The following is a 12282-nucleotide window of genomic DNA, read 5'->3' as shown; positions in this document are numbered from 1 at the left end:
TAAACATGTAATTTTGTAAGTGTTGTTACTGGAAAAAAAGGAAGCTAGGCTTTAAAGAGGGGCATCTGATGCATGAAAGTACAATATAATTCTGTCAAAGCGGGAAAAGTAAATATATACCGACATCATGAAAGATTATCGCCAGAGATTTGAGGAGGCATCAAGATATCAAATGCCTGTCAAATCTGTTAAGATCTGCAAACGTCTGATAAAAGCACACACCTCTGCAGCAAAAAAAGTCTATCAAAAACAATAAATGTTAATTCTGCAGCTATCTCCCGGATAGATCCCAGATAGATGCAGATCCATTGTGCTACACAGGAGGAGTTTGGAACGCTCTGTGGTTATGACTCTAATGGCTAGTCGTTAGTAATGCTCAGTGATTATCATTAGGAAAACTCGTGGCTGAGCGTGGAAAAGCATATTACAATACACACCAGGCTGGGTGAAATACAGAATAAGGCACGAATGTATCACAAAGGAACTTAATGTTTTATAGATGTAATGATAAAGTCTTTGATGGATATCTGTGGAAGGCGTTTTGCATTTTCTGTGGCCCACAATGGGTTGTTAGAGAGCGAACAATGAAGAGTCCTCTCTGAGTGCTGTGTTCCAGTCACTTCACCTTGAACAAGCATGCAAATGTGCTGTCTATTGTTGAAGGCTGTCTTCAAATGCTGTGAAAACCATAAACTGTCCCACTAAACGCCCATTACTAAGACATGACCATGGCAAAATGGATGCAGTTGTAAGATAACGTGTAAAGAGTTGTAGATTATAGCACAGGAAGTGTTTAAGCCTGGTACGCTACATATATAACAGTCGTGTTTTGGTAGAAGTTATCAGTGCCATTGTAGTACGTTTAAAATCTCCATTTGTACAACGAGATGATTAATCTATGTTATCATCCTATTCTTTCACGAGTTCCCAAAACTTAGATGCACGTGTGACATTTCATGTCATTGTTAAACAAAACAGTGCTAGCATAACTAAACAAAGTAGGTTAGAACTAGAAAGAGCATGCAGCAGTTTAGAGCATGTAAATTTTTCCTAGGGTCTGCAAAGGTTAAACTCAAGTGGCTGGTAACAACTCTATTATGTGGGAGTCTCTGGTTGGCAAACAGAAGCGTTGCATGTAAAACTGCAGTGGAGGCCTGTCCCTGGAGACCCCTGTGCACAGCAGGTTAACCTGTCAGTGCTTTTTTAAGGCCTGATTGCTAAGCCCCCTGTAGCTTGGGGTAAACTGACAATTTTCCATCAGCAGGGAGGTTGGCTTTATTAGTGATAGGGTGAAAAAAAAAGTAAATTCGAGCGCAAAGGGTATTGTTCCCTCCAATGGAGGATTAACATATGAGAGGTTCAATCAATTAGCTTGATGCTAAGAAACACATGAGCCTGGCTAATGAAGAGACATTCAGAAAACTGAATGTGCAGATATTGAAGAATAAAACATGGTAACCATGTTTGCAATTGATATATTCCAGTTAGTTCCACTGAAAAGGTAATTCAGGGATTATGAAATCAACTGAATTGCACAAAAATCATAACTGAATAACTGGTTAGCGTAGCTCAGCTTATTATAATGCTTGTATGCTTCTATTGACAAAAAACTGACAGGCACAGCAGAAACCTGTGCACTGTAAATCTGTTTCCACATATTTGTAACTTTTATTTGTCTCTTCATTATTTCTCCAGGAAAAGATGCCATTAAGACTGATACTAAGATAGTCAAGCCCTGTAAGTATTTGAGTTACAGATTAAACAATCAAACTAAATGACAGTTTATGGATTTTGTAAATGCAAAAAGAGAGACATTGAATAAGGGATAGCTCATGAAAAAAAGAAAACTGAATAAGTTAAAAGTGTTTTCAATTGCTTAAAATTCGTATTTATAGAAATCATCATTGACTGATTAGCATAGCACAGTTAATATCATCATATATAACAAAGGCTCTATAAAACTGTCATCAAATTACATACATAAAATTACAGAAATACACAACCTAAAGCTAAACACTGTCTTCTGGTAAAAAGCATGACCTAATTAGAGCATGACAGGGCATAAAACTATTCATGAGGGGTTAAACTGGTCCCTATAGTGCTACAAAATTTGGAAGAATTGAAGATCTGCACATAGTACTTGCTGTAAAGTGAAGACGTGACCTTCAGTAATCAAAAGTACTTGTGCGATTCACACTTAAAGGGATAGTTCAGCCAAAAATGAAAACTGTGCCATATACTCACCCTCAAGTTTAAACACAAAAGCAGACAAATTTTCAAGAATGTTTTTTGTTCATACAAACATTGAGACTTTTTTCTTTTTGTGTGTGTGTTCTGCTGATGAAATTAAGTCATGCGGGTTTGGAACGACATAAGGGTAAGTAAAGTGAAGTGACATACGGCCAAGTATGGTGACCCATACTCGGAATTCGTGCTCTGCATTTAACCCATCCAAAGTGCACACACACAGCAGTGAACACACACACAGCAGTGAACACACACCCGGAGCAGTGGGCAGCCATTTATGCTGCGGCGCCCAGGGAGCAGTTGGGGGTTCGGTGCCTTGCTCAAGGGTACCTAAGTCATGGTATTGAGGGTGGAGAGAGCACTGTACATTCACTCCCCCCACCTACAATTCCTGCTGGACCTGAGACTCGATCCCGCAACCTTTGGATTACAAGTCCGACTGTCTAACCATTAGGCCACGACTTAAATGATGACACAGTTTTCATATTTGTCTGAACTATGCCTTTGACTCAAGGTCACAGTTTTGCACATAGATAAGTGTTAGCATATGATGGACGTGAATTGTTGATGAGGCACCAAGCAATGAATAATTCAAGCACACACACACACACACACACATATATACAGTATATATATATATATATATATATATATATATATATATATATACACACACGTCCATAAGTCATTAAGGTAGATGCTGACCCTAATAAGACGTTAACACGGGAGGCTGGGGGTTGCTTCCTGACAGCATGGGAGCCATTTAATCTAACCCTTGATTAACTCATCGTCTGTCCACTTGTCCTACAGACATGTGCTAACATGTCATAATCGTCATAATTCTCATCAGCCTCCACTCGCTCCCCAGCTTCCTGATTAGGGCCCTTTTCCCAGAAGGCCCCTGGTTAAAGCTTAATAATTCCCCTTAGCCTCACCCCAGTGTACCGTGGGCCCTTCAATTAAATACAGAATATCTAACACACGCATACTGACTCAGGATGGACTCTACCTCCAGCTATACGCCATGCTGACAAGCTGCACTGTTCTTCGGTTTGCAGCAATTAGTCCCCTCTTATCAAACCCCTGGCACAGAGTGTGCTCTCCAAATGTGCTTGCTTGTTTTATTTTGTGAAGTGCCACCACAGCGCATTGTGGACAGGGAGGATGGATTTGTGCGGCACCGAATTCGGCATTAAAAACACAGCTTGTTGCTCGCTGCACCTTCAAATAGCTTTCATCCCCTTTGTTTTATGTGCTTTTTTTGTACGACAGGGCAATATCTGTCAGAATTGTCACTCTTTTAATGCAATTCCCTCTCTTCGGCATCATTGTGAATAGCTGTCAACAGTGTTTCCCATTTATTTGTAGAGTGCTAGAAGGATGGGGGCCTAGCAGAATCCCCCAGTTCGTCAGCAAGCCCACCGGGGACCGTCTTCGCTCAGACTTCCCACGCGAGCAATGCGCGAGGTGGGAAGTAAATGCACTCGTTTCCCTTCCAGCTAGGGGCTGTTTACTTTTCAACACCTCCTTTGAGGGCCGCATCCCAGAGACCAGACAGCCAAGAGACGGGAGGGATGTCACTACACAACACCAATTTGTGGAGTAGTGGGTTCGGCTCTCCATGTTTATGAAGTCGTCCTCTGCCTCACGAGCACCCGTGTGATGATGAGATGTGCCGCCTCAAATAAGAACACCTCTGTCAGAATGAGCGAGCCGACCCTGTCCTTCTCACCATAAATATGACTGTCAGGAGTTTGGGGATGTGCAGCGTTTCTCGTTGTTTTTGCCACTTGTGATTTGTCAAGAAATCAATATACTCATTATCACCGTGGCTGCCTGAGAGTAGCACAAGAATGTATGTCAGATGCAGAGAGGGAGATGCATGTGGCTGACGTGCAGAAAAAGTGGGAGTATTAAGATGACACCTGTGTATAAGATCAGGAATGACATCACCTATACATGTGAGTATAGATGACTCAGTCAACCCAGTCTCTACTGATGTTAAACTGTGACAATTAAAGGGACAGTTCACACAAAAATGAAAATTATGTCATTATTTTCTCACCCTCATGTCCAAACCACACTGAACCCCACTGACTTTAATTGGATGGACAAAAAACACAGAGATTTTTTTATTATTTTTTTTAATCTTCTTTTGTGTTTCACAGAATAAATAAATTCATACTGGTTTGGAAAGACGGGGAGGTCGAGTAAACGATGACAGAACTTACATTTTTTAATGCATTAATAGGAAAGCTTTTAGATAAACCTACATACATTAGATTTATTGCAAGTATTAGAAAATAATTACATGCATTGTGCAATAAAACATTTAACAAGGTAAATGCAAACAGATTGTTTCATATGCAGTTGTCAGAATGTTATTGTAATTTTCTAGCTGCTCTAGCTGAAAACATTTCACATCATTTTGCTATTTTTTATTAAATGACAAATATAAATATATAAATATCTTAATTATTATAGTATGATTTAAAATGTATATTTTAAAAATACATATATTTATACTTACAATTAAATATTACACATATGAATATAAATAAATGGTTTTTATGTAATATTTTTATTTAACTTGTTTAAATGTATTTATTTAATGAACAGTAAAAAGCAACAGGAAATTCAAGTAAGAAATAAGGCTGTGACATGACCTGTGCCAGACTTGAACCTGGGTCCCCATGAGCATTTCATATTTTATGAGCCACAGCTACAAGATATATTGGCTATTTTAAGGAGACAGAATCTTGTTTAAAAAAAAAAACTTCTATGGAGTAAAAAAGTTAAATTTATTTTAGTCAGATCGACAATTATAGAGAAATTGTTTATTGTTGCTGGAATATAATTTCTGTTCTGTTTAAAATGTAAATTAGATGCGTGGGGGATTAGCCTCAGGTTTTTATCACATTATGCTGCCAATATAGCAATGAGATGACTGTTATGAACATAATGTTCTTTCTGGTGAATAGCAACATCATTTATGTTGTTCTGAAATAACATGTCCAAACACATTATTTGAGCTGAGGTCACGAGGGAATCATTAGGTTCAGAACTGTCTTTACGATACATATTTGCACACATAAATTTAAATCTGCTCCATTCATTCAAATCACCATCACTTTGGGCATTAGCTAACATTAGCGTGTATTGTTGTTCTAGACATTGACATATGTCAGGTGCTACCTGACTAGCCACTGATGAGCTCACTGACCATGATCGTCGAGACTGTCAGGGGACCCTGGACCTCCAGCATGGAAACTTGACGTTCAGAGTCAATCAAATTAGCTCCTTCCAGTCCACTAGCCTGAGCAATGAACGAGCCGCCCAAACCCAATAGCTTGGAGCTGAGGACACCGATAGAGCGATCTCACATGCACCTTATGGGGTAAGACATACACTGATAAATATGAACAATGCCATTGAAAGAATAACAGTCAGTTCAGCATAATGGCGATATGTAAGAGATATGCTTTCTCTCTCAGTGCCTTGAGCATTGTTTTGAAGCAAAGGTATCAAATTGGACTAATATTTGCATGAGACAGAGATGTTTTTGTAGTTTTCAGAGAGCTCCACGGGCGCGCGGCCTCCTCATGTGACGACCAGACAGTGAAAAAAAAAAAAAAAGGATCAGTTCTACAACTTACGGCACAGGAATCCATTCCGCACAGACTGCTACTGTTTTGATGTTCATCTTCAACCGTTCCTGGTGTTTTAATAACCTGTGGAGGGCCACTTGTAAACTCTTGATGTGGGCAAAGTCAAAAACTTATAAGATATTAGATATGCACAGGAATATCAAACCAAATCCTTGGAGCACCAGGGTTTTTTGCTTTCACATTTGCTTTTAAGATATAGTCAAAGGTGCTCAATGAGAAAAGTACGAAAGAGACAGCTGGGAAGAAGCTTATCTGCGACGTAAGAGAGGGTATCTGCACGCTCCTTGATATTTTGAAAAGAGCCATCAACACTCATTTCTGTCAGCTCGTGTGAATTCTCCTGAATGGCGTTTTCCTGCTCTAAGTATCGTTATACGCAAGAATAACAGCAGGAGAGAGACGTGGGGAGTCTCAGATACAGCTTATCGAAAGTACGAGTTTTCAGAAGACTTTGACTGTCTCCATTAACTGATTGAATTAAGTGCTAAAACAAATTCATTTTGACATAAAGTGCATTCTTTTCCTCGTCTATGTTTTAGTATCTCACGTGTTTTTGAGTTTGGCGGAGTTGAGGGTTTTTCATTTGGTGAGAGCAGCTAGTCAAGTCCAATTACCTTCTCCTCTTTAAATCTGATAAAAATGCTGAAATAAACAGGTAGCTCCAAACCGCCGGTTTCCATAACAAATACAACATAAAGGTGGAGAACAAGAGGGGTTCTGTTCCATTAAGTCATTAAGTCCTTATAAAACCAAACTCTGAGAGCATCTTTAGCCCTGCTGCTGCCCTCGGACAGAGAAACGCTGTGTTTGAAGATCAAAGTCGCAGAGGTGTGACTCTAGGTTTATATGTGTGGAGGGGTCTGCATAAAAAAGTAGGCCCAGGCCCAGTAATGCTTTTCAAAAACAGGAGCTGCACCTTTTATAGCAGCGTTCTCGGGGCTGAATAATACAAAGTGCACCTTCTGAACCGAGTTTTAGTGAGTAACTGACTTGCGTCATTAGACTTCAGTTAGTGACCCAAATCTGACGTCCATCTGTAGGTGTGTGAGTGAAATCCACCTACCACCATCAATGAACCATTACAGAAAATAGGAAAACAAAAAAAAAAACATAAGTGGCTTATTTTTCTATCCACAACCTTCTATACAATAATTACTGAAATAATTTTACTGAATACTCTGAATGCGTACTTTCAAGAGAGATTTAACCAGCCATTTCCCAGAAGCTCATAATAGTGTAATACTGGAATATCAAAATTATTTAGATCTAGCAAACATCATGTGGCTCATGTTGAAAGAGGAATAAAGTGTTTATGGTGTTTGCAGTAGCATGACTGTACGTCGTAATTTGTTAGTGTTAGTGTGTTCACACTAACAAAATGACTCCCATGAGTGAAAAACACGTGAATGTATATAAAAGGGAAAGTGTTTAGCAGGGGAGGTTTTCAATGGCTCGGTCATGTCTGTCCTGAATAGGCGGTGCCAGCTTGGATTTCCTCCAGGAATTAGGCTTTTTGTTTGTGTCTATAGGCCAGAAGTGACAGCTATTCCTGCTTGCTCAAAGTAAGCTTATACATTTGTCGTGAGAAAGGCTGTGTCTATGTCCACTCCTCGTGACATGAAAGTCTCAGTTTTGTAACAGGAAGCTCAACTGTACATAGACTTCCACATAAACATACTATAAGAAAGGGGTGGTCTGAACAGCCAGGCAGACAGACAAAGGAAGAGAGAAAAGGCCTGAGGTCTACTTTAAGAAGAATTATATACAGTGTGATGCTCCTAAAGAAAAGTCTTAATTAAATTAAATTTGTGTGTTGTTCATTTTGTTTTTTCGATTGCTTACAAACCTATTGAGAAACATGATAAATTTGGCACACTGACAAACTTTATACCTCTGTGTAACAAATTTTTTACATAAAGCAGAATGTCCATCAATAAAACAATTAAATAAACAGGTTGCCATGCCTCACACCCGTGTGTCTAATTTATTAAGTTCTCAGTTCAGATCATGTATGGACCATTTGCAATGTAAACTGGTCATAATAAATGAAATTATTAGATGTGGGTCGTTTCAGTTAAAGGCCAAAATTTATTATATGAAATTGCTAAAAGATGATTAAATGTCTCAATTTATTTACATAATTACCGTCACTAATGCTTGGTTTCTCGAAGCTTAAAGTTAAAAGTGAATCTACACGGCACATTTATCCAAACACTATTTTTATTGTGCGTAAAACGTCTGTAAATTAACGTGAACCTTGAACCACTGGCTAGTTCGTTATTACGTGTAACTGTTGCTTATTTTCCCCTACTTTATCAGAGACAAATGTACACAAAAATATCGACATGAATGCATTTTCATCATTAACAAAAAAAATAAGTATTTGTTAAAATAATCGTCTTAAAACTATATTCCGCCCTCTGTGCATGGCGCGTGACAGGCCTGAATGACAGACGAGTCAAAACATTATAGGTATGATATATAATAGAGATATTAAAACAACCGTTTTCACGTTTAAATAAATATTGTTAACACATGAGATTTAAGTGAGCGTTTTCTAAATGAGAGCCTGCCACTTTTTCTTCATCCTTTTCATCCTCTTCTTTTTCCCATGGCAGTTTAAATGTATACATTGCAAACATGTTTACATATAACATGTTATATAATAACAGTTACATATAGCTATAGCACTCCTGATAGACAAGTGTCTATCAATATGTTGATATTACTGAACTAGGTTACAGTGTGGGTTCAGCAGTGGCCGTCAGTAATGTATGTTTGAAGCTGTCTTTCGAGAGCCATAATTTATTTATTTTACCATATTCAGCTAAACTAGCCGGGATTTTGTCAGCTTTATGTGTGCTTTCAAGGGGTTTTATTATAAATTTATTTTAGTCGGTATATTAATAGACCTATTATAAATTTAGTAATAAAATATCTCCAACTCTATTGCCCGAAAAAAATAAAAAAAATAAAACATGTATATATAGGCCTATTATAGGCCTATGTGTGTGTTAAAGTTATTTTGTATTTTATTCATTGTTGGACAGAATTTTTTTTTTTTATTAAAACATTTTAGATTTTCAAAAAAAATGCGCTTTCTCTCACAATAAAAACTTTTCATATTGTTTTACTCTCGTATGTGCTGTTTTACAACAAAGAAAATGTAGTCCAAAAAAACTATTCGATTATTTGTCTGTAAATTCGTTATGTTCAATTACATAAATCTGAGATTGTTCAAATTTCATCAACATTTAATTACATTTATTATTTAAAAAAATATAGGCTACTGAAAAATACTGAATAAACCGTTTATTTCCCCATCTTTGTGACCTCATTTAGGGCGCAGGTCACATAAGGTTACATGGACTCTCCGTGTTACATAGGCCTGTATGTTTACAATTTTTCTTCATATCACTCTTTAACCCAGCTCAAAATAGATTAATTTAGCTACATTTGAACATTTGAAATGTAGAAATTGTAACGTTAAATGTGTGTTTTTGTTTTTATGTGTCACCTCTTATTATCAGTCAAAACACATTCATTCACGTTTTTCTGTTCTCCACTTTGGCAATAACTAATTAATATTTACATAAGTCATATCATTAATACCATAGTTCGGTGGAATACACTGCCAAATTCGCTTAGCTAGAAATGGTAAAAGTCAATCATAAGGACAACCACTAGGATTTTACAAGCTCGTAGGTTTGATTTGATGCAAGATGGCACTGATTTTAATCATATTAACAATATAAATAGCTAAAACTCTTTATATAAAATATACAACCTACATTAATCATTTATTTTTACTGATTCCATCTGTGATCCGCGGACACGTTATTAACTAAAGCGTCTGACCTGATTATTTAGTTTATTTTCTGACTTAAAGAGGTAGCTGCTTCGACTGTTTCACAAACATTATAATGTTTGTGAAACATTATTCTAGTTATTTAACGATAGTCTCTAAGACTATAACACAAGACTCATTTGGCACATACGTCTAGTACATATTTGTCTTACAATAATTACATATATGTAGGCCTATATGTACAAATAAGTTGAATACGAATAAAATCATTTAGAATTAATTTTACAAAATAAACTAGAATTAAAATTGATTAAGATAGGGGTACAATAAGGCGAAATAATATGATCCCAGAACATCTCTCGAACTGGTGATCTCTCTTGGGGAAAATGTTCCAAATTAATTATAACAAAAAGAGAAGCAATAGAATAAAAGTTGGGGGAAAATCTGCCATAGTTCACTGTTATTGCATTCTGTGTGTGAGAAAACCAGTGGGACTACTCTCTGTGTGTGTGTGTGTGTGTGTGTGTGTGTGTGTGTGTGTGTGTGTGAGGGAGAGACTGCGCATATATGTTTGCGCATGTCTGCAGGTGTGGATGAAATCGGCTGGAAAATGAAGGCAGCCATTGCTCTAATCATTGAGAGTGAGGTTATTTCCACCGCCTAGGAACAATTACAGCTCTTGGTTAACATTCTGGTGTTATTTAGTAACATTTTCTAACATTATAAGTTTTTACATAATATAGCCTATTTATTTTTATGATTTTTTTCCTGAAATCTAAATGGTGAAATTTAGAAAGAAAGAAAGAAAAACAAAAAAAAACAATCTGGTGTTAGCCAGTGTTTTGTTTGTAGGTGGCTCCTATCCCTCTGGTCTGTTAAAAGCTCCGCTGGATGAGCTCTAAGAGCGGGAGTTGGCAGCACTCACCAGTCTCATAAATCCAAAAAATAAAAATAAAAACAACTTTTGAAGCATAACGTAAATGCATTTTCAAGCACACAATGAAAATATTTATTATTATTATTATTAGCCTATTATTGTTTCGTATCGTTATGTATATTTGTTTCGTTTATAGCATTTCATTGTTAACATATGCTATAAAATAATGATTTGAACCAAAACGCCTTTTGAATTTTCATTTGTACGTAGGAGAAATTCAGAAACATTGCTTGTTAAAAAAATAATAAAGTCTGTTTGAAAGTGGAATGTACAGTCTTGAACAGTACTTTTTTTTCTGTAGGCAGGTTTTTCTACACGGATCAATATCAGAGCAGCATGCGCTGCGAAGGAAACGCCACCCAAGCTCCGCAGGACCCTGACCTTTCACTCTCCCTACAGGTCACACCATCCTCCCTGAACAGGTCAAAACACCAACACACAACTATGTCAAAGTATGCCTTAACAGAGAGTATTTATATCCAGCGGATAACCAACACAAGCCAATGAGTGGGCGATTCAATCAACAGCCAAGAAAAGATTGTACCCTGCAGCCGATAGGCAACTGCACATTAATAATCAGTCTTCTGGTGATTTCTGAACGGACCAACTGGCTTCTTGTGGGTGGCTCCAAGTTGTATTTCCCGTGAATAAATTATGTAGGGTATACATTATGTTCATGTGCCCATCTAAAAAACACACTGTGGCACCGGGTGGTGATTTTACAGTCAACAACAATAGAAAAAGCGTCTAACAGTCTATCCCTTCCCCCAGGCTTTACACACATGAATATTAATCTGATCCTTCACCGTCTAAAGTTCTACACATTGCACTAGAGCTTTAACACAGATAGTGACACGGATACGATCGCTCTCAAGTATCTCCAGTCTATTAATTACTCATGCTGGAGGATTGTTTTCGTGCTGTCAGTGATATCATCATACACGAAAAAAATAGCCTGCGACAATATTCCTTGATGTTGCTGCATAATGTTAAATGCCCCTGTTAAAACTGATTTTATTCCGCTTTTTTATTCTCACATCTGAATGTGTTTATGCATCCTCTGAGCGCCGAGAAAAGCACACGAAATGAAATTTCAATCGAGCGAACAAGTCGCAGGGACTGCCAGTCACCTCTTAATTCTGCAGGAAAAAAGAGTCAAGTTCAAGTTCACGGCCACTTGATTTCAAACTCTATTTTATTAAGTGTGGAAGGAAGTGCGACTGCGGCATTATCCAAAATTAAACGCATGGGTCTTTAAAAATAAAATAAAAAATGGAGCACTAGAACAGTGGCGGCAAGGTTTATATTAATAGTAGGCCTACTGATTATAAAAGGCAGATCAGTTTTCCCGTGTATACATTTTCTGCATACTGCTCTCAATATTCCTATGTTGCGAATGTTCTATTTAAATATTTCTGTCTTTTTTTTTCTTTTAAAATGCTGAAATATGCCCTTCGGTGCTAGAAATCATTAGTGTTTGTGTATGGAAAGACATTTCAACAATATCTATCCAACACTACACAACAGCTGAATGCGTCTTGCTTTCAGACCACTGCGTAAATTCTGTTTAATAGTCTTAAATAGTCTATTTAAATAGTCTGTTTAGCCTATACAAAAAGAAG

This window comes from Barbus barbus (assembly GCF_936440315.1).
Source record: "Barbus barbus genome assembly, chromosome: 10".
In the NCBI taxonomy this organism is placed as follows: Eukaryota; Metazoa; Chordata; class Actinopteri; order Cypriniformes; family Cyprinidae; genus Barbus; species Barbus barbus.
This window is presented reverse-complemented; position numbering follows the sequence as displayed.